Source organism: Entelurus aequoreus, linkage group LG20, assembly GCF_033978785.1.
Source record: "Entelurus aequoreus isolate RoL-2023_Sb linkage group LG20, RoL_Eaeq_v1.1, whole genome shotgun sequence".
Lineage (NCBI taxonomy): Eukaryota > Metazoa > Chordata > Actinopteri > Syngnathiformes > Syngnathidae > Entelurus > Entelurus aequoreus.
Window position 1 is genome coordinate 40,328,376 of NC_084750.1, and position 23,194 is coordinate 40,351,569.

General features: G+C 39.0%; 1 long non-coding RNA gene across 2 annotated transcripts in view; it reads left to right on the forward strand.

Annotated features, from left to right (window-relative positions):
• LOC133636272 (uncharacterized) overlaps positions 1–23,194 on the forward strand; it is a 280,725-nt gene that overhangs the window by 125,798 nt on the left and 131,733 nt on the right. The window contains exon 4 of one of the 2 annotated variants that reach the window (XR_009822203.1): positions 4,003–4,350. The exons of the other annotated variant lie outside the window; for it this stretch is intronic. This is a non-coding gene — a long non-coding RNA (uncharacterized LOC133636272). Of the gene's footprint in view, positions 1–4,002; positions 4,351–23,194 lie in introns of those variants that run through there. 2 annotated transcript variants of the gene reach the window in all.

Consider the following 23,194-nt stretch of genomic DNA (forward strand, 5'->3'; position numbering starts at 1 on the left):
AAAATAAAAATATGTATTTTCCCCCCATATTTTTCCATTTTAATACATTTTTTAAAAAGCTCCAGGGAGCCTCTAGGGCGGCGCTAAGGAGCCGCATGTGGCATGTTAAAAAAAATAATGCACTTTGTGACTTCAATAATAAATATGGCAGTGCCATGTTGGCATTTTTTTTTTCCATAACTTGAGTTGATTTATTTTGAAAAACCTTGTTACATTATTTAATGCATCCAGCGGGGCATCACAACAAAATTAGGCGTAAGTTGTTATAAATAGTTGTTAATTACACGACTGCATATATCAGTATTGGTTGATATCGGAATTGGTAATTAAGAGTTGGACAATATCGGAATATCGGATATCGGAAAAAAAGCCATTTTCGGACATATTTATACAGAAACCATATTCAAAATAAAAATATGTATTTTTCCCCCATATTTTTCCATTTTAATACATTTTTTAAAAAGCTCCAGGGAGCCTCTAGGGCGGCGCTAAGGAGCCGCATGTGGCATGTTAAAAAAAATAATGCACTTTGTGACTTCAATAATAAATATGGCAGTGCCATGTTGGCATTTTTTTTTCCATAACTTGAGTTGATTTATTTTGAAAAACCTTGTTACATTGTTTAATGCATCCAGGGGGGCATCACAACAAAATTAGGCATAATAATGTGTTAATTCCATGACTGTATATATCGGTATTGGTTGATATCGGAATCGGTAATTAAGAGTTGGACAATATCGGAATATCGGATATCGGAAAAAAAGCCATTTTCGGACATCTCTATACAGAAACCATATTCAAAATAAAAATATGTATTTTCCCCCCATATTTTGCCATTTTAATACATTTTTTAAAAAGCTCCAGGGAGCCTCTAGGGCGGCGCGAAGGAGCCGCATGTGGCATGTTAAAAAAAATAATGCACTTTGTGACTTCAATAATAAATATGGCAGTGCCATGTTGGCATTTTTCTTTTCCATAACTTCAGTTGATTTATTTTGAAAAACTTTGTTACATTATTTAATGCATCCAGCGGGGCATCACAACAAAATTAGGCATAATAATGTGTTAATTCCACAACTGTATATATCGGTATCGGTTGATATCGGAATTGGTAATTAAGAGTTTGACAATATCGGAATATCGGATATCGGAAAAAAAGCCATTTTCGGACATCTCTATACAGAAACCATATTCAAAATAAAAATATGTATTTCCCCCCCATATTTTGCCATTTTAATACATTTTTTAAAAAGCTCCAGGGAGCCTCTAGGGCGGCGCTAAGGAGCCGCATGTGGCATGTTAAAAAAAATAATGCACTTTGTGACTTCAATAATAAATATGGCAGTGCCATGTTGGCATTTTTTTTTCCATAACTTGAGTTGATTTATTTTGAAAAACCTTGTTACATTGTTTAATGCATCCAGCGGGGCATCACAACAAAATTAGGCATAATAATGTGTTAATTCCATGACTGTATATATCGGTATTGGTTGATACCGGAATCGGTAATTAAGAGTTGGACAATATCGGAATATCGGATATCGGAAAAAAAACCATTTTCGGACATCTCTGTACAGAAACCATATTCAAAATAAAAACATGTATTTTCCCCCCATATTTTGCCATTTTAATACTTTTTTTAAAAAGCTCCAGGGAGCCTCTAGGGCGGCGCTAAGGAGCCGCATGTGGCATGTTAAAAAACATAATGCACTTTGTGACTTCAATAATAAATATGCCAGTGCCATGTTGGCAATTTTTTTTCCATAACTTGAGTTGATTTATTTTGAAAAACCTTGTTACATTATTTAATGCATCCAGCGGGGCATCACAACAAAATTAGGCATAATAATGTGTTAATTCCATGACTGTATACATCGGTATTGGTTGATACCGGAATCGGTAATTAAGAGTTGGACAATATCGGAATATCGGATATCGGAAAAAAAGCCATTTTCGGACATCTCTATACAGAAACCATATTCAAAATAAAAATATGTATTTTCCCCTCATATTTTGCCATTTTAATACATTTTTTAAAAAGCTCCAGGGAGCCTCTAGGGCGGCGCGAAGGAGCCGCATGTGGCATGTTAAAAAAAATAATGCACTTTGTGACTTCAATAATAAATATGGCAGTGCCATGTTGGCATTTTTCTTTTCCATAACTTCAGTTGATTTATTTTGAAAAACTTTGTTACATTATTTAATGCATCCAGCGGGGCATCACAACAAAATTAGGCATAATAATGTGTTAATTCCACGACTGTATATATCGGTATCGGTTGATATCGGAATTGGTGATTAAGAGTTTGACAATATCGGAATATCGGATATCGGAAAAAAAGCCATTTTCGGACATCTCTATACAGAAACCATATTCAAAATAAAAATAAGTATTTTCCCCCCATATTTTTCCATTTTAATACATTTTTTAAAAAGCTCCAGGGAGCCTCTAGGGCGGCGCTAAGGAGCCGCATGTGGCATGTTAAAAAAAATAATGCACGTTGTGACTTCAATAATAAATATGGCAGTGCCATGTTGGCATTTTTTTTTTCCATAACTTGAGTTGATTTATTTTGAAAAACCTTGTTACATTGTTTAATGCATCCAGCGGGGCATCACAACAAAATTAGGCGTAAGTTGTTATAAATAGTTGTTAATTACACGACTGTATATATCAGTATTGGTTGATATCGGAATTGGTAATTAAGAGTTGGACAGTATCGGAATATCGGATATCGGAAAAAAAGCCATTTTCGGACATCTTTATACAGAAACAATATTCAAAATAAAAATATGTATTTTTCCCCCATATTTTTCCATTTTAATAAATGTTTTAAAAAGCTCCAGGGAGCCTCTAGGGCGGCGCTAAGGAGCCGCATGTGGCATGTTAAAAAAAATAATGCACTTTGTGACTTCAATAATAAATATGCCAGTGCCATGTTGGCATTTTTTTCCATAACTTGAGTTGATTTATTTTGAAAAACCTTGTTACATTATTTAATGCATCCAGCGGGGCATCACAACAAAATTAGGCATAATAATGTGTTAATTCCATGACTGTATATATCGGTATTGGTTGATATCGGAATCGGTAATTAAGAGTTGGACAATATCGGGATATCGGCAAAAAAGCCATTATTGGACATCTCTAATATATATACACTCCCGTTTAAAGTTTGGGGTCACAATGAAATGTCCTTTTTTTCAATGAAGATAACTTTAAACTAGTCTTAACTTTAAAGAAATACACTCTATACATTGCTAATGTGGTAAATGACTATTCTAGCTGCAAATGTCTGCTTTTTGGTGCAATATCTACATAGGTGTATAGAGGCCCATTTCCAGCAACTTTCACTCCAGTGTTCTAATGGTACAATGTGTTTGCTCATTGGCTCAGAAGGCTAATTGATGATTAGAAAACCCTTGTGCAATCATGTTCACACATCTGAAAACAGTTTAGCTCGTTACCGAAGCTACAAAACTGACCTACCTTTGAGCAGATTGAGTTTCTGGAGCATCACATTTGTGGGGTCAATTAAACGCTCAAAATGGCCAGAAAAAGAGAACTTTCATCTGAAACTCGACAGTCTATTCTTGTTCTTAGAAATTAAGGCTATTCCACAAAATTGTTTGTGTGATCCCAATCTTTTGAACGGTAGTGTATATATATATATTTTTTAAATTGTATTTATTTTTTTTATTTAAAAAAAAAAAAAATTCATAGATTTAAGAAAATCAACGTGAAACTTTTTTTTTTTGTTATGTGCACCCCTAATATTTCCTAATATGCTTACTGTTACACGTTTTCAAAACTGAACATTTATTACTTGGACCCTAACACTGGACTCAATTAATCCGTAAAACAATAATTCAATTAACGTTTTTGAAAGTTGCTGAAACCAATCATTGTAAATGTCACACCCAGGAACAGACCTTATTATTTTTACGCGTGTTATTAGAAAGGTTACCTCATTTTCTTTTTTGCTTTTTTTGGTCTCGCAGAGGAAGCGCTGCGCTCCCCGAGGCTCGTCCGAAGCAGCCTTAGATCTCGCTCATGGCAACAGAATCATCCAAACTCTGTGCGGTAATTGGCGGCTAGTGATGTGGAGCCTGTAATTACTGCAGAGTCAAGGTGGCCTTTATTCCCCAGCATCATTTTCCAGCACGTCACAGAGGATTAGCATTCCGTCGTCGCCGACTGTTTACCAGGAAGGTGAATACCTTTTAACAACAAGAGGCAGCGTATTGTTATGTAAAGAAAATGGAGGATTATACTTGCCAACATAAACATTCTCACCAGCGAGGATTTAGCAGCGCAGGCTTATGTGCTCACTGAACGTGCACGTGAAAGCTATAGTGAGGAATATTGCAAATAATAATGTGCACTCAACAGTTTTTATCAGATTAATCACACTTTTGAAATGTGATTAATCGCAGACCCCGAAATATTGACACAATTGCAATTGTATTGTCAGAATGTCTGTAGTAACTTTTTAAAAATGTTTTACTTGAATCCATCACATTGATGCGTGATTTGGGTGTGATTTCCCATACGATACCGATATTAGAGACTTGAGTATAAGCCATCAATCCGATACAATACCAGCACAAATGATAGTACATGCTTGTATTATTTGGAAGGCTTAATGAAGTGAAATTAGTAGACATACAGTAAACAATATTAACCTTTTGTCAATTGTATTATTTGTTTTTTGGCATCTGGCCACGATAATTCATTAAATTAAGTGCATGTCACATTAAACTGAACGATGCGGACACGTTTGTTACTGTAAAATCTCCGGTACACTTCTGTCTTGATGGTGATATGCAACTATACTTATTTTATGTTGACAAATGTGCTGATTTAGGCTGCAATATTACTCAATTAAAGACACCTGACGTATGTCTGGCTTGTGTGCTCAGCTGTTGTGTAGCTGCCAGCATGTTTACCTTTTGTAAGTGACTTGACTAAAATAGGATAAAGTGTGTGTTCATCAATGGACATTTCGATGACTGGCACGACTACTTGTGTCGCACATTGTAGAGTTGTCTTTTTTGCTGATATCGAATTGGCATCCGGTATCTCTATTAGATCAGGACACCCCTATCTCGAGTGTTAAACCACATGACAGCATGAGCGTTAAGAATCGAACACAGTTTAATGTGTGCAGAGAATATATAACATTTATACACAAATACATTGTTTCCCATAGTTATAGGTACACTAAAACTACATGGACATATACTGAATCTACACTATGATAGATTGACACTTCATGTAAATACACTGAAATTACATGTAGATATGCTGAAAGTACATGTAGATATGCTGAAACTACATGTACATACACTGAAAGTACATTTAGATACACTGAATCTACATGTAGATATGCTGAAAGTACATGTAGATATGCTGAAAGTACATGTAGATACACTGAAAGTACATGTAGATACACTGAAAGTACATGTAGATACACTGAATCTACATGTAGATACACTGAATCTACATGTAGATACGTTGAATCTACATGTAGATACGCTGAATCTACATGTAGATACGCTAAATCTACATGTAGATATGCTGAATCTACATGTAGATACGCTGAATCTACATGTAGATACACTGAATCTACATGTAGATACACTGAGACTGCACGTAAATACACTGAAATTACACGTAGATACACTGAAACTACACTATGATAGATTGACAATTCATGTAAATACACTTAAAGTACACGTAAACACACTGAAACTGCATGTAGATACACTGAAAGTACACGTAAACACACTGAAACTGCATGTAAACACACTGAAACTGCATGTAGATACACTGAAACTACATGTAAATACACTGAATCTACATGGAAATACACTGAATCTACACTGATAGATTGACACGTCATGTAAATACACTTAAAGTACACGTAAACACACTGAAACTGCATGTAAACACACTGAAACTGCATGTAGATAAACTGAAACTACATGTAAATAAAACTGAATCTACATGGAAATACACTGAATATACACTGATAGATTGACACTTCATGTAAATACACTGAAAGTACATGTAGATACACTGAAACTACATGTAAATACACTGAAACTACATGTAAATACACTGAATCTACACTATGTTAGATTGACACTTCATGTAAATACACTGAAAGTACATGTAAATACACTGAAACTACATGTAAATACACTGAATCTACACTATGTTAGATTGACACTTCCTGTAAATACACTGAAAGTACACGTAAACACACTGAAACTGCATGTAGATACACTGAAACTACATGTAAATAAAACTGAATCTACATGGAAATACACTGAATATACACTGATAGATTGACACTTCATGTAAATACACTGAAAGTACATGTAGATACACTGAAACTACATGTAAATACACTGAAACTACATGTAAATACACTGAATCTACACTGATAGATTGACACTTCATGTAAATACACTGAAAGTACATGTAGATACACTGAAACTACATGTAAATACACTGAATCTACACTATTTTAGATTGACACTTTGTGTAAATACACTGAAAGTACATGAAAATACACTGAAACTACATGTAGATACAGTAAAACTACATGTAAATACACCGAATGTATACCATAATAGATTGACACTTCATATAGATAAACTGAAAGTACATGTAGATACACTGAAAGTACATGTAGATACACTGAATCTACACTATGTTAGATTGACACTTCATGTAAATACACTGAAAGTACATGTAGATACACTGAATCTACACTATGATAGATTGACACTTCCTGTAAATACACTGAAACTGTATGTAAACACACCAAAACTACATGTAAATACTCTGAATCTACATTTAGATACAGTAAAACTACATGTAAATACCCTGAATCTACACTATGATAGATTGACACTTTGTGTAAATACACTGAAAGTACACGTACATACACTGAATCTACATGTAGATACAGTAAAACTACATATAGATACACTGAATCTACACTATGATAGATTGACACTTCATGTAAATACACTGAAACTACATGTAGGTACACTAAAACTACATGCAAATACACCGAATCTACACTATAATAGATTGACACTTCATGTAGATACACTGAAAGTACATGTAGATACACTGAAACTACATGTAGATGCACTGAATCTACACTATGATAGAGTGACACTTCATGTAAATACACTGAAACTGCATGTAAACACACCAAAACTACATGTAAATACTCTGAATCTACATTTAAATATCCTGAATCTACACTATGATAGATTGACACTTCATGTAAATACACTGAAACTACATGTAGATACACTAAAACTACATACAAATACACCGAATCTACACTATAATAGATTGACACTTCATGTAGATACACTGAAATTACATGTAGATACACTGAAACTACATGTAGATACACTGAATCTACACTATGATAGAGTGACACTTCATGTAAATACACTGAAACTGCATGTAAACACACCAAAACTACATGTAAATACTCTGAATCTACATTTAAATACCCTGAATCTACACCATGATAGATTGGCATTTCATGTAAATACACTGAAACTACATGTAGATACAGTAAAACTACATGTAAACACACCGAATCTACACTATGATTGATTGACACTTCATGAAAATACACTGAAACTACATGCAGATACCCTGAATCTACACTATGATAGATTGAAACTTCATGTAATTACACTGAAAGTACATGTAAATACACTGAAACTACATGTTTCAGTGTATTGACACTTCATGTAGATACAGTAAAACTACATGTAAATACACCGAATCTACACTATACTAGATTGACACTTCATGTAAATACACTGAAAGTACATGTAAGTACACTGAATCTACACTATGATAGATTGACACTTCATGTAAACACACCAAAACTGCATGTAAATACACTGAATATACATGTAGATACAGTAAAACTACATGTAAATACACAATCTACACTATGATTGATTGTCACTTCATGTAAATACACTGAAAGTACACATAAATACACTGAAAGTACACGTAAATACACTGAAATTGCATGTATATACACTAAAACTACATGTAAATACACTGAAACTACATGTAGATACACTAAAACTACATGCAAATACACCGAATCTACACTATAATAGATTGACACTTCATGTAGATACACTGAAAGTACATGTAGATGCACTGAAACTACATGTAAATACACCGAATCTACACTATACTAGATTGACACTTCATGTAAATACACTGAAAGTAAATGTAAGTACACTGAATCTACACTATGATAGATTGACACTTCATGTAAACACACCAAAACTGCATGTAAATACACTGAATCTACATGTAGATACAGTAAAACTACATGTAAATACACAATCTACACTATGATAGATTGTCACTTCATGTAAATACAGTGAAAGTACACATAAATACACTGAAAGTACACGTAAATACACTGAAATTGCATGTATATACACTAAAACTACATGTAAATACACTGAAACTACATGTAGATACACTAAAACTACATGCAAATACACCGAATCTACACTATAATAGATTGACACTTCATGTAGATACACTGAAAGTACATGTAGATGCACTGAAACTACATGTAAATACACCGAATCTACACTATACTAGATTGACACTTCATGTAAATACACTGAAAGTAAATGTAAGTACACTGAATCTACACTATGATAGATTGACACTTCATGTAAACACACCAAAACTGCATGTAAATACACTGAATCTACATGTAGATACAGTAAAACTACATGTAAATACACAATCTACACTATGATAGATTGTCACTTCATGTAAATACAGTGAAAGTACACATAAATACACTGAAAGTACACGTAAATACACTGAAATTGCATGTAGATACACTAAAACCACAGTAAACACACCAAAACTACATGTAAATACACTGAGTCTACATTTAGATACAGTAAAACTACATGTAAATACCCTGAATCTACACTATGATAGATTGACACTTCATGTAAATACACTGAAAGTATATGTAAATACACTGAAACTACATGTAGATACACTAAAACTACATGCAAATACACCGAATCTACACTATAATAGATTGACACTTCATGTAGATACAGTGAAAGTACATGTAGATGCACTGAAACTACATGTAGATACACTGAAAGTACATGCAGATACACTGAATCTACACTATGATAGATTGACAGTTCATGTAAATACACTGAATCTACATGTAGATACAGTAAAACTACATGTAAATACCCTGAATCTACACTATGATAGATTGTCACTTCATGTAAATACACTGAAAGTACACGTAAATACACTGAAAGTACACATAAATACACTGAAATTGCATGTAGATACACTAAAACCACATGTAAATACACTGAAATTGCATGTAGATACACTAAAACCACATGTAAATACACTAAAACTACATGTAAATACACTAAAACTACATGTAGATACACTGAAAGTACATATAGGGTGTTTTCATTTCGTTTATTTACCTTTTGTGTAGTTTAATTTGTACGTAATGTGTACTAAATGTCACATGAAAAGAGTACAATAGTTGTTTTTCAGCAATATAAAACTGAACTACTGTTTGCCAACTCTTTTTCCCCCCATCATGCAGCATTCCAAGCTCATTTAGGCGATGATTTTAGATGTGCACATGAAAGACTTCTTCATTAGCTTGTTCAACAGAACTTCCCCGCTGCTAAAGCCTCCCCGCTGAATTCTCCCAGGTAACTTTGAACCACTTCTTCCGTTTGTAGCATCCACTCGGGACCCTGCTTGTTATTTTTTTTAGGGGGTGATAATTAGGAGCCTGCGTGTTTTTTTGTTGTTTTTTTTCTTGCTGGTTTTACCAGCGCCACGGCACTCATTCATGTCCACACCAAAGCCTCACAATTAACAGATCAATACGGAGCGGGGGAAACACGGAGCACTTCAGTCGGCCCGGCCCGTCTTGGAGGTAAATGGAACAAAAGTAGACCAAAACCACTTTCTGAGCGCTACTTATGCAAAGTGCAGGTAAACAAGGACCCTCTTTTTTTCACCGACCCATAGAAGGAACAATGCAATTAGCATTTGCACACCTGGAGCGTGTCTTTTATGATTAAATGCATTTACATACCATAGAACAGGGGTCACCAACGCGGTGCCCGCGGGCACCAGGTAGCCCGTAAGGACCAGATGAGTAGCCCGCCGGCCTGTTCTAAAAATAGCTCAAATAGCAGCACTTACCAGTGAGCTGCCTCTATTTTTTTAAATTGTATTTATTTACTAGCAAGCTGGTCTCGCTTTGCTTGACATTTTTAATTCTAAGAGAGACAAAACTCAAATAGAATTTGAAAATCCAAGAAAATATTTTAAAGACTTGGTCTTCACTTGTTTAAATAAACTCATTATTTTTTTACTTTGCTTCTTATAACTTTCAGAAAGACAATTTTAGAGAAAAAATACAACCTTAAAAATGATTTTAGGATTTTTAAACAGATATACCTTTTTACCTTTTAAATTTCTTCCTATTCTTTCCTGACAATTTAAACCAATGTTCAAGTAAATTTAATTTTTATTGTAAATAATAATAAATACATTTTAATTTAATTCCTCATTTTAGCTTCTGTTTTTTCGACGAAGAATATTTGTGAAATATTTCTTCAAACTTATTATGATTAAAATTCAAAAAAAATTATTCTGGCAAATCTAGAAAATCTGTAGAATCAAATTTAAATCTTATTTCAAAGTCTTTTGAATTTCTTTGAAAAAATTTTGTTCTGGAAAATCTAGAAGAAATAATGAATTGTCTTTGTTAGAAATATAGCTTGGTCCAATTTGTTATATATTCTAACAAAGTGCAGATTGGATTTTAACCTATTTAAAACATGTCATCAAAATTCTAAAATTAATCTTAATCAGGAAAAATGACTAATGATGTTCCATGAATTATTTTTTTCAATTTTTTCAAAAAGATTCGAATTAGCTAGTTTTTCTCTTCTTTTTTTCGGTTGAATTTTGAATTTTAAAGTGTCGAAATTGAAGATAGACTATGTTTCAAAATGTAATTGTCATTTTTGTGTGTTTTATCCTCTTTTAAACCGTTCAATTAAGTGTAAATATCATTCATTATTAATAATAACATAGAGTTAGAGGTAAATTGAGCAAATTGGCTATTTCTGCCAATTTATTTAAGTGTGTATCAAACTGGTAGCCCTTCGCATTAATCGGTACCCATGAAGTAGCTCTTGGTTTCAAAAAGGTTGGTGACCCCTGCCATAGAACAGCACCTATACTTAGTGATTTGAACATTCTAAGTATATTTGATCAAAAAAACTATTCTTATGAAATAACTGACATAATGGAAGAAAATCACACATTTTGATGTTAAAACACGGACAGAAATCACACATGAAAAAAAATAAAATAAAAAATAAAATAAAATAAATAAATAAATAAATAAATAAATAAATCACACATGAAATAATTAAAACATCACATCAATGTAATTTTGATGCAAATACCTGCTAAATTCAACGATTAGACAAAGTTTTGCATGTGTGTCACATTATAGGATGTCAGGTTCAAACACTGATGACATCTATTGAACAAGACAAGAAGCAAAGAATCAAACAGAGACAGAATTCCATTTTGCTCAATTGAGGAGAAACGTGTCGACCTGTAACCTCTTACAGTGTCACCCACGCTCTGACGAGAAAGGTTCACGTCTTCTCCTTTACTCGGACACTCCCTGTTTACACGACGTCTGCTTCCAAAGGAATGGGGAGTATGTAAACAGTCATTGTTTTCAGTCACATTAACACAAAAGAAAAAGATGCCTCTGGCTTGGGCTAGTCCTGGATTCAGCTTGAGCAGGCCCCTCCCGTCTCCTCCCATCGTACACAATGGAATTTTCCAAGCCTTTGCTTGGTGCAACAAATGCAGCCTCTTGTCTGTTCATTGGGAACTCCGAGAACGGAAAGTTTTTCGATAATTTACATGCAATTTTTCTGACATAGTTGTTGTGGCTTGTGCAGCCCTTTGAGACACTCGTGATTTAGGGCTGTATAAGTAAACTTTGATTGATTGATGACTGATAGTCGTCCCTCGACAAGCGCTGTTAATCGGTTCCGGGCCTGAACGTACGGTGTCTCAGAAGTACAAAACACGTATACATTTCATTAAATAAATTACAGTTGAATGAATGAACAAAAGGCGAAATAATGAAACGTACAAATAAAATGTAATTTTGTTATTTGTGAATGTAGAAACCCCAAAACCAGTTAAGTTGGCACTTTTGTGTAAATGGTAAATAAAAACAGAATATTATGATTTGCAAATCCTTTTCAACTTATATTCAATTGAATAGACTGCAAAGACAAGATACTTAACGTTTGAACTGGAAAACTTTGTTATTTTTTGCAAATATTAGCTCATTTGGAATATTGATGCCTGCGACACATTCAATAAAAGCTGGCACAAGTGGCAAAAAAGACTGAGAAAGTTGTGGAATGCTCATCAAACACTTATTCGGAACATCCCACGGGTGAACGGACTAATTGGGAACAGGTGGGTGCCATGATTGGGTATGAAAGCAGCTTCCATGAAATGCTCAGTCATTCACAAACAAGGATGGGGCGAGGGTCACCACTTTGTCAACAAATGCGTGAGAAAATTGTCGAACAGGTTAAGAACAACATTTCTCAACCAGCTATTGCAAGGAATTTAGGGATTTCACCATCTACGGTCCGTCATTTCCTCAAAAGGTTCAAAGAATCTGGAAAAAAGCCAAAAAACAACAACATTGAATGCCCGTGACCTTGGGTCCCTCAGGCGGTACCGCATCAAAAAGCGACATCAGTGTGTAAAGGATATCACCACATGGGCTCAGGAACACTTGAGAAAACCACTGTCTGTAACTACAGTTGGTCGCTACATCTGTAAGAGCAAGTTAATACTCTACTGTGTAAAGCCAAAGCTATTTATCAACAACACCCAGGGCCCGAGGTCATCTAAGATGGACTGATACAAAGTGGAAAAGGGTGTTGCGGTCTGACAAGTCCACATTTCAATTTGTTTTTGGAAACTGTGGACGTCGTGTCCTCCGGACCAAAGAGGAAAAGAACCATCCGGATTGTTATAGGCGCCAAGTTGAAAAGCCAGCATGTGTGATGGTATGGGGGTGTATTAGTGCCCAAGACATGGGTAACTTACACATCTGTGAAGGCGCCATTAATGCTGAAAGGTACATACAGGTTTTGGAGCAACATATGTTGCCATCCAAGCAACGTTACCATGGACGCCCCTGCTTATTTCAGCAAGACAATGCCAAGCCACGTGTTACATCAACGTGGCTTCATAGTAAAATAGTGCAGGTACTAGACTGGCCTGCCTGTAGTCCAGACCTGTCTCCCATTGAAAATGTATGGCACATTATGAAGCCTAAAATAGCACAAGGGAGACCCCCGGACTGTTGAACAACTTAAGCTGTACATCAAGCAAGAATGGGAAAGAATTCCACCTGAAAAGCTTAAAAAAATTGGTCCCTTCAGTTCCCAAACGTTTACTGAGTGTTGTTAAAAGGAAAGGCCATGTAACACAGTGGTAAAAATGCCCCTGTGACAACTTTTTTGCAAGTTAATGATTATTTGCAAAAAAAAAAATAGTTTCTCAGTTGGAACATTAAATATCTTGTCTTTGCAGTCTATTCAATTGAATATAAGTTGAAAAAGATTTGTAAATCATTGTATTCTGTTTTTATTTACCATTTACACAACGTGCCAACTTCACCGGTTTTGGGTTTTGTAGTAGGTGACATAATTCTACTTTTATTTTGGTTTGCATATTTGTAAGTTGTTTTGTCTTTTGTTAGTTTGGTTTGAGTAATTTTAAGTTTTGTCTTTTTGTTTTGTTTGTCTAATTGGAAATTGCTTGATCTTTTGTCATTTTGGTTTTTGTTATTGTATTTTTTTTCGTCTTATTTTGGTTTGTGTAATTGTAAATATTTTGGTTTGTGTAATTGTAAATATTTTGGTTTGCGTAATTGTAAATTTGTTCCCCTTTTTTTGGTTTGTGTAATTGTAAATGTTTTGGTCTTGTTTTGGTTTGTGTAATTGTAAATTGTTTCGTCTTTTGTTATTTTGGTTTGTGTCATTTTTTAAAATTGTTTTGCTTTTAGTTGTTTTGGTTTGTGTAATGTTTTGCTGCCAATTGTTTTAATTTTATAAAATTGTGTAAAATTACATTGTTTCGAATCGTCGTGTTTAATTAAAAACATTTTTTTTGCATAAACTAACCCCCAATGATAACAGCATAAAACTTATTTTTATAACCTTTTTTTAAAACCTAATTTGAGCTTGTAAACATGAACTAACACCCACATATTCCCATGTACACCCATTTAATCCAGTATAATAGACATCATTCACAATTAGACACATACTACTCCTGTAGTGTTGATATGTTTAGTCTGTTTAGTCATGTTTTTGCTTGACAATGCTTCATTTTGTCCCAAAATACATAACACATGCCCAAAAAACTAAATCTGCAATGTGGCATTGGTTGCAATTCATCTTTGGGTCTATAAACCACAACTCCCCAGTACCTGCAGCACTCGTGCAGCCCCAGAAAATGACACAAGCACCACCATATTTGACAAGTGTCTAGTTACTTAGTCCTATGTGTTAAGTGCTTTTCAGTACATCCAGCTGCACATTGACTCCTCTCATATAGTATTGTCCTATTCGAAGATATATCTTTCCTAATAGCAATGTTGGCTGAAATGTGCGGGGTGTGTCGGGTATGATGCAAGGCTCTTGCACCGCCAAGTTCTTGCCATTCTGTACACAGCACCAAGTCTTAACTACCAACCTCTGCCCAGGTATGATAAATGAGAACCCGACGGGAGGCTGATTGCCGCCGGGCCTCCCCCGCAAGGGATGGCCATAGGGTTGGAGGTGTTATCTCCCCGATCAGCGGGTGGTAGATGAGTTTAATGAGTGGACGCAAAGGTCAGCTTGTCCGTGTGTGCGCTGCAGAAAGACAGCTGGGTGGTTAGGAAAGAAAAACGGCATGGAAACGGCGGCCAGAACAATGAGTTGACGTCAGCTTCGCGCTTTATGAAAGATGTTTGTTGACAAAGAGGTTTATGATGCTCCAGATGTGTATGTTGGTGAGGTTGATGGTTTCTTTCAAACAGATACAAAAACAAAACCCAAAAGCAGTGAAGTTGGCACATTGTGTAAATAGTAAATAAAAACAGAATACAATGATTTGCAAATCCTCTTCAACTTATATTCAATTGAATAGACTGCAAAGACAAGATATTTAATGTTCAAACTGAGAAACAAACTTTTTTTTTTGCAATTAATCATTAACTTGCAAAAAAGTTGTCACAGGGGCATTTTTACCACTGTGTTACATGGCCTTTCCTTTTAACAACACTCTGTAAACGTTTGGGAACCGAAGAGACACATTTTTTTAAGCTTTTCAGGTGGAATTCTTTCCCATTCTTGCTTGATGTACAGCTTAAGTTGTTCAACAGTCCGGGGGTCTCCTATTTTAAGCTTCATAATGCACCACACATTTTCAATGGGAGACAGGTCTGGACTACAGGCAGGCCAGTCTGGTACCCGCACTCTTTTACTATGAAGCCACGCTGTTGTAACACGTGGCTTGGCATTGTCTTGCTGAAATAAGCAGGGGCGTCCATGATAACATTGCTTGGATGGCAACATATGTTGCTCCAAAACCTGTATGTACCTTTCAGCATTAATGGTGCCTTCGCAGATGTGTAAGTAACCCATGTCTTGGGCACTAATACACCCCCATGTCATCACAGATGCTGGCTTTTCAACTTTGCGCCTATAACAGTCAGGATGATTCTTTTCCTCTTTGTTTCGGAGGACACGATGTCCACATTTTCCAAAAACAATTTGAAATGTGGACTTGTCAGACCACAGAACACTTTTCCACTTTGCATCAGTCCATCATAGATGAGCTCGGGCCCAGCGAAGCTGGCGGCGTTTCCGGGTGTTGTTGATAAATGGCTTTCGCTTTGCATAGTAGAGTTTTAACTTGCACTTACAAATGTAGCGACTAACTGTATTACTGACAGTGGTTTTCTGAAGTGTTCCTGAGCCCATGTGGTGATATCCTTTACACACTGATATCGCTTTTTGATGCAGTACCGCCTGAGGGATCGAAGTCCATGGGCGAAGACTGCGTCACTTCCGTCTACTTGTTTTACGGCAGTTATTTTCGTGCACGCCGTCAGTGTTACCATGTTTTTGTTTTTTGTAATCTTTATTTGAATAACAATATCATATGACAATTACATACAAAACAATCGTTGTTCAAGACTACGTGTTTATTTGGAAACCGTACGGAAGCATGAATGATGTGCTCAGCAGCCCTAAATGTTCAAACCCTTGCCGAGTCATACCAAAGACTATAAAAATGGGACATATTACCTCCCTGTTTGGCACTCAGCATCAAGGGTTGGAATTGGGGGTTAAATCCCCAAAAATGATTCCCGGGCGCGGCCACCGCTACTGCTCACTGCTCCCCTCACCTCCCAGGGGGTGATCAAGGGTGATGGGTCAAATGCAGGGAATACTTTCGCCACACCTAGTGTGTGTGTGACAATCATTGGTACTTTAACTTTTTAATTATTATTTTTTCTAATTGGTTTTGCTTTTATTTTCTTTCCTTGACATGTTTTGTTAAAGTCATAATTAAGGATGTCCGATAATGGCTTTTTGCCGATTTCCGATATTTTGATATTGACCAAACCCTTAATTACTGATACCGATATCAACTGATAGGTATGTGGGCTTGTATTAAGCCTCAGGGAGTTGAACGCCCCTGCCTTACATAGTTCCGGGTCACCCTTGGGCAAGGTGTAGTACCCGAATGCCCCCCCCATCAGGGTTACGATACCCCCCATGAACTACACTATAAGAGGATGCGTTACCCGGCCCGGAGGAAGCCCGGGGCCCTCCTCCGGAGCTAGGCCCGGAGGTAGGGCTCGTCAGCGAGCGCCTGGTGGCCGGGCTTGCCACGGAGCCCGGCCGGGCACAGCCCGAAGAAGCTACGTGGACACACCATCTTCTCTGCCACGTGGGCCCACCACCCGCGGTCGGAACCAGTGGGGTCGGGTGCGCTGCCAAGTGGATGGCAGTGAAAGTGGAGGCTCCGGACGGACCAATTCGGGGCAGCAGAGGCTGACTTTCGGGACGTGGAACGTCTCTACGCTGGTGGGGAAGGAGCCTGAGCTGGTGCGAGAGGTGGAGCGCTACCGGTTGGATCTGGTGGGGCTTACCTCTACGCATAGCAAGGGCTCTGAAACCACACTCCTGGACAAGGGATGGACCTTGTTCACTTCTGGAGTTGCTCAGGGCGTGAGGGCACAGGCGGGTGTGGGGATACTCACGAGTCCCCGGCTGAGTGCCTGTACGTTGGAGTTCACCCCAGTGGACAAGAGGGTCGCCTCCCTTCGCCTTAGGGTTGGAGGGGGGAAAACTCTGACTGTTGTTTGTGCATACGCACCAAACAGGAGTTCAGAGTATTCAGCCTTCTTGGATACCTTGCATGGGGTCCTGTATGGGGCGCCGGCAGGGGATTCCATAGTCTTGCTGGGGGACTTCAACGCGCACGTGGGCAATGACAGTGATACTTGGACTGGCGTGATTGGGAGGAACGGTCTCCCTGATCTGAACCTGAGTGGTGGATTGTTATTGGACTTCTGTGCTAGTCACGGACTTGCGATAACAAACACCATGTTCAAGCATAAGGATGCTCATAGGTGTACCTGGTACCAGAGCACCCTAGGCCAAAGATCAATGATCGATTTTGTAATCGTATCAGCTGATCTGAGGCCGTATGTTTTGGACACTCGGGTGAAGAGAGGGGCTGAACTGTCAACTGATCACCATCTGGTGGTGAGTTGGGTTAGATGGCGGGGGAGACCTCTGGACAGACCTGGCAAACCCAAGCGTGTAGTGCGGGTGAACTGGGAACGTTTGGAGGAGTCCTCTGTCCGGAAGGACTTCAACTCCCACCTCCGGCGGGACTTCTCTGCCATCCCTGTGGAGGTTGGGGACATTGAACAGGAATGGGCAATGTTCAAAGCCTCTATTGCTAAAGCTGCAGCTGCGAGCTGTGGCCAGAAGGTCTTAGGTGCCTCAAGGGGCGGTAACCCTCGAACACCCTGGTGGACAGTGGTGGTCAGGGAAGCCGTCCGACTGAAGAAGGAGTCCTACCGGGGTATGTTATCCCGGGGGACTCCGGAGGCAGTTGCAAGGTACCGACGGGCCCGAAGGGCTGCGGCCGTGGCTGTGGACGAGGCTAAGCAGAGGGTGTGGGAGCAGTTCGGGGAATCCATGGAGAAGGACTATCGGGCGGCACCAAAGCTGTTCTGGAAGACCATACGGCACCTCAGGAGGGGGAAGCAGGGAACCATCCAAGCTGTGTACGGCAAGGATGGGACTTTGCTGACTTCAAGTGAGGAAGTCGTAGGGCGTTGGAAAGAGCACTTTGAGGAACTCCTGAACCCAAATACATCAGACACACCCTCCCTGATAGGAGCAGGGCCTGAGGATGATGGGGGATCGACGTCGATCTCTCGGGGTGAAGTCACTGAGGTAGTTAGACAACTCCACAGTGGCAAAGCTCCGGGGGTTGACGAGATCCGTCCAGAAATGCTGAAGGCTCTGGGTGTTGATGGGCTGTCTTGGTTGATACGCCTTTTCAACATTGCGTGGAAGTCTGGGACAGTGCCGAGGGAGTGGCAGACTGGGGTGGTGGTTCCCCTTTTCAAAAAGGGGGACCAGAGGGTGTGTGCTAATTACAGGGGTATCACACTACTCAGCCTCCCTGGGAAAGTTTACGCCAAGGTACTGGAAAGGAGGGTCCGGCCGATAGTCGAACCTCAGATTCAAGAGGAGCAATGTGGATTCCGTCCTGGTCGTGGAACAACTGACCAACTCTTCACGCTTGCGGGAATCCTGGAGAGGGCCTGGGAGTATGCCTATCCAGTCTACATGTGTTTTGTGGATTTGGAGAAGGCGTATGACCGCGTCCCTCGGGAGATCTTGTGGGAGGTGCTGAGGGAGTACGGAGTGAGGGGAACCCTGCTGAGGGCCATCCAATCTCTGTACAACCAAAGCGAGAGTTGTGTCCGGGTGCTTGGATGCAAGTCGGATCCGTTTCCAGTGGGGGTTGGTCTCCGCCAGGGCTGCGCTCTGTCACCTATCCTGTTTGTGATTTTCATGGACAGGATTTCTAGGCGGAGTCGTGGCCATGGCGGAGAGGGTATACGTCTCGGGGGGCTAAAGGTTGCGTCACTGCTGTTTGCAGATGATGTGGTCCTGATGGCACCTTCGGTTCGTGACCTTCAGCTCTCACTGGATCGGTTCGCAGCCGAGTGTTCAGCGGCTGGAATGAGGATTAGCATCTCCAAATCTGAGGCCATGGTTCTCAGCAGGAAACCGATGGTTTGTACAGTCCGGGTAGGGGACAGGACTCTGTCCCAGGTGGAGGAGTTTAAGTATCTCGGGGTCTTGTTCACGAGTGAGGGAAAGATGGAGAAGGAAATCAGCCGGAGAATCGGAGCAGCTGGGGCAGTATTGCAGTCTCTCTGCCGCACTGTTGTGACGAAACGGGAGCTGAGCCAGAAGGCAAAGCTCTCGGTCTACCGAGCTATCTACATTCCTACTCTCACCTATGGTCATGAAGTGTGGGTAATGACCGAAAGAATAAGATCGCGGATACAAGCGGCCGAAATGAGTTTCCTCAGAAGGGTGGCTGGCATCTCCCTTAGAGATAGGGTGAGAAGTGCAGTCACCCGAGAGAGACTCGGAGTAGAGCCGCTGCTCCTTCGCTTGGAAAGGAGCCAGCTTAGGTGGTTCGGGCATCTCGTGCGGATGCCTCACGAGCGTCTCCCTAGGGAGGTCCTGGTTGCACGTCCCACTGGGAGGAGGCCCCCCGGCAGGCCAAGGACCAGATGGGGGGATTACATCTCCTCTCTGGCCTGGGAACGCTTTGGGATTCCCCAGGAGGAAGTCGCAAATGTTGCTCTGGAGAGGGAAGTCTGGGGGTCTTTGCTGGAGCTGCTGTCCCCGCGACCCGATTCCGGATAAGCGGTTGAAGATGGATGGATGGATGGATATCAACTGATACCAAAATATACAGTCGTGGAGTTAACACATTATTATGCCTAATTTGGACACCCAGGTATGGTTAAAAAAATATCCTTTTAAAAAAAAAAAAAAAAGATAAGATAAATAAATTAAAAACATTTTCTTGAATAAAAAAGAAAGTAAACCAATATAAAAACAGTTATATAGAAACTAGTAATTAATGAAAATGAGTAAAATTAACTGTTAAAGGTTAGTACTATTAGTGGACCAGCAGCACGCACAATCATGTGTGCTTACGGACTGTATCCCTTGCAGACTGTATTGATATATATTGATATATAATGTAGGAACCAGAATATTAATAACAGAAAGAAACAACCCTTTTGTGTGAATGAGTGTTAATGGGGGAGGGAGGGTTTTTTGGGTTGGTGCACTAATTGTAAGTGTATCTTGTGTTTTTTATGTTGATTTAATAAAAAAAAAAAAAAAAAAAAAAAAATGTAAAAAACGATACCGATAATAAAAAAAACTATACCGATATTACATTCTAAAGCATGTATCGGACATCTCTAGTCATAATTTGCTCAACCTGATGTGTGAAATTGTTGAATATGTTGAAAGTGCCTTGACTTTTATGTACATTGTGGATATATGTTTGTTTAATTAAAAAAAATGAAAATAAAATAAATAAAATAAGTTGAGCTGGACAGGTGACTATTATGAAATGTTGATGCGTTCAGGGTCTCCAGGAACAAACAAAACTGAAAGCGTTTGAACAGTTTGTGTACGTAATCCCCTCCCTACCCCCACACACACCAGCCGCCGTCCGGCACCGAGCGGATTTGCGGCGATTTAAACCCCGTGAAGGTGACAGAATCCCGTACACGCAGACCGCGGGCGCCTCGGAAAAAGAAATAAAAGACTCGGCAGCACTTGAGGATTTGTCCGTCTTCTCAGCGCCTCCCAAAAGTGCTCTATCTCCACACGGCACATTTGTTTTGATTAATTTCCTGTCAGAAAGCAACTTCCTGGCCCGAGCACGTCCACAACAAAGCGTCAGTAAAAAGTGGAAGGACCAGAGTGAAGACCAGATTATGTTGCCTTCAGGTAAATTAGGTAAACAAGGTGGAATAATACGGCTCAATATCAGCAAGGATGTCCATTTTTGTCCCTGGGTGGAAGTTTCTAGTGCAGTGGTTCTTAACCTTGTTGGAGGTACCGAACCCCACCAGTTTCAAAAGCGCATTCACCGAACCCTTCTTTAGTGAAAAATATTAATTTATATATACACTACCGTTCAAAAGTTTGGGGTCACCCAAACAATTTTGTGGAATAGCCTTCATTTCTAAGAACAAGACTAGACTGTCGAGTTTCAGATGAAAGTTCTCTTTTTCTGGCCATTTTGAGCGTTTAATTGACCCCACAAATGTGATGCTCTAGAAACTCAATCTGCTCAAAGGAAGGTCAGTTTTGTAGCTTCTGTAACAAGCTAGACTGTTTTCAGATGTGTGAACATGATTGCACAAGGGTTTTCTAATCATCAATTAGCCTTCTGAGCCAATGAGCAAACACATTGTACCATTAGAACACTGGAGTGATAGTTGCTGGAAATGGGCTTCTATACACCTATGTAGATATTGCACCAAAAACCAGACATTTTCAGCTAGAATAGTCATTTACCACATTAGCAAAGTATAGAGTGTATTTCTTTAAAGTTAAGACTAGTTTAAAGTTATCTTCATTGAAAAGTACAGTGCTTTTCCTTCAAAAATAAGGACATTTCAATGTGACCCCAAACTTTTGAACGGTAGTGTATTTTTTTAAATTCAAGACAAAGTTATGTTTTTTTACTGGTGCACAAAATGAACCGTGCATGAACTTCACCTTGTTCAAAGAACAAAACCAACACTGTGCATGAACTCACAACAAATGACTGTCAGGTTCAAACACCGAACTATCTAGTACACAAGACAAGAAGAAGGAATCAAGCAGAGACCGAGTTGAATTTTACCCATGAGGAGAGACGTATTGGGCTGCACGCTCAGTTACAGTTTCCCCCTTCGCTCTAAGGCAGACCTGGGCAATTATTTTGACTCGGGGGGCCACATTAAGAGAAAAAAATGTGTCCGGGGGCCGGTATATTTATTTTTAGGAACACTAATACAAAACCTCACAATAATGTCTGATTGAATGCCAAAAACGTTATGACAGACCGCCTTAAAAAACGTACTGGAATTTTAAATTTTTCTATGAACGATAAAACACTGAATATTGACCAAATATGAATGTCACACCCCCTTTCGATTGACATATTTTACAATCAAGTGAAACTCAACAAACAGTGAAATATGAACGTGAAGGGTACAAAATAAACCCACCTACAATCTGATACATCTGATATTTGCTGAATTTCCCCCAGGGATCAATAAAGTACTTTCTATTCTATTCTATTCTATTCTATACATCACTAAGCTCTAGAACTTTGTTGTGAAAATCTCCTTCAGCGTCGGTGGAAACGCTTCCCACCCACACTGCTTGGTGCCTCGTCCGAGCTGCTGTGACGTAGATTACCATAGTAACTAATTAGATTACCACAGTAACTGGTATATCATCCATAAGCGCAGATTCCAACCACCGAAATACTTTGTATAGTTGAAGACTTTCATTAGAAAACATGACTGCACATTATAATGGCAGCTACACTTTACATCTTAAACATCTACAAAAAATATTTGGGAATGTCCGGCGGGCCAGATTGAAAAGCTCAACGGGCCGCATGTGGCCCCCCGGGGCCTTAATTTGCCCAGGTCTGCTCTAAGGTACAGTCCCACGTGCTCCTCTATTTATTCGGGAGGTCCCTAGTTAACATCACTGAGGCTGCTTCCGAAAGGAGGGGTAATGCAAGCAGCCCCCAGTAGACACAATACGTGATTATTCAGAATGGAAATGTGCTGACACTCGTGATTTCGCCCTGTCTCTGATTTGTCTGCGTTGAGGTACTCGA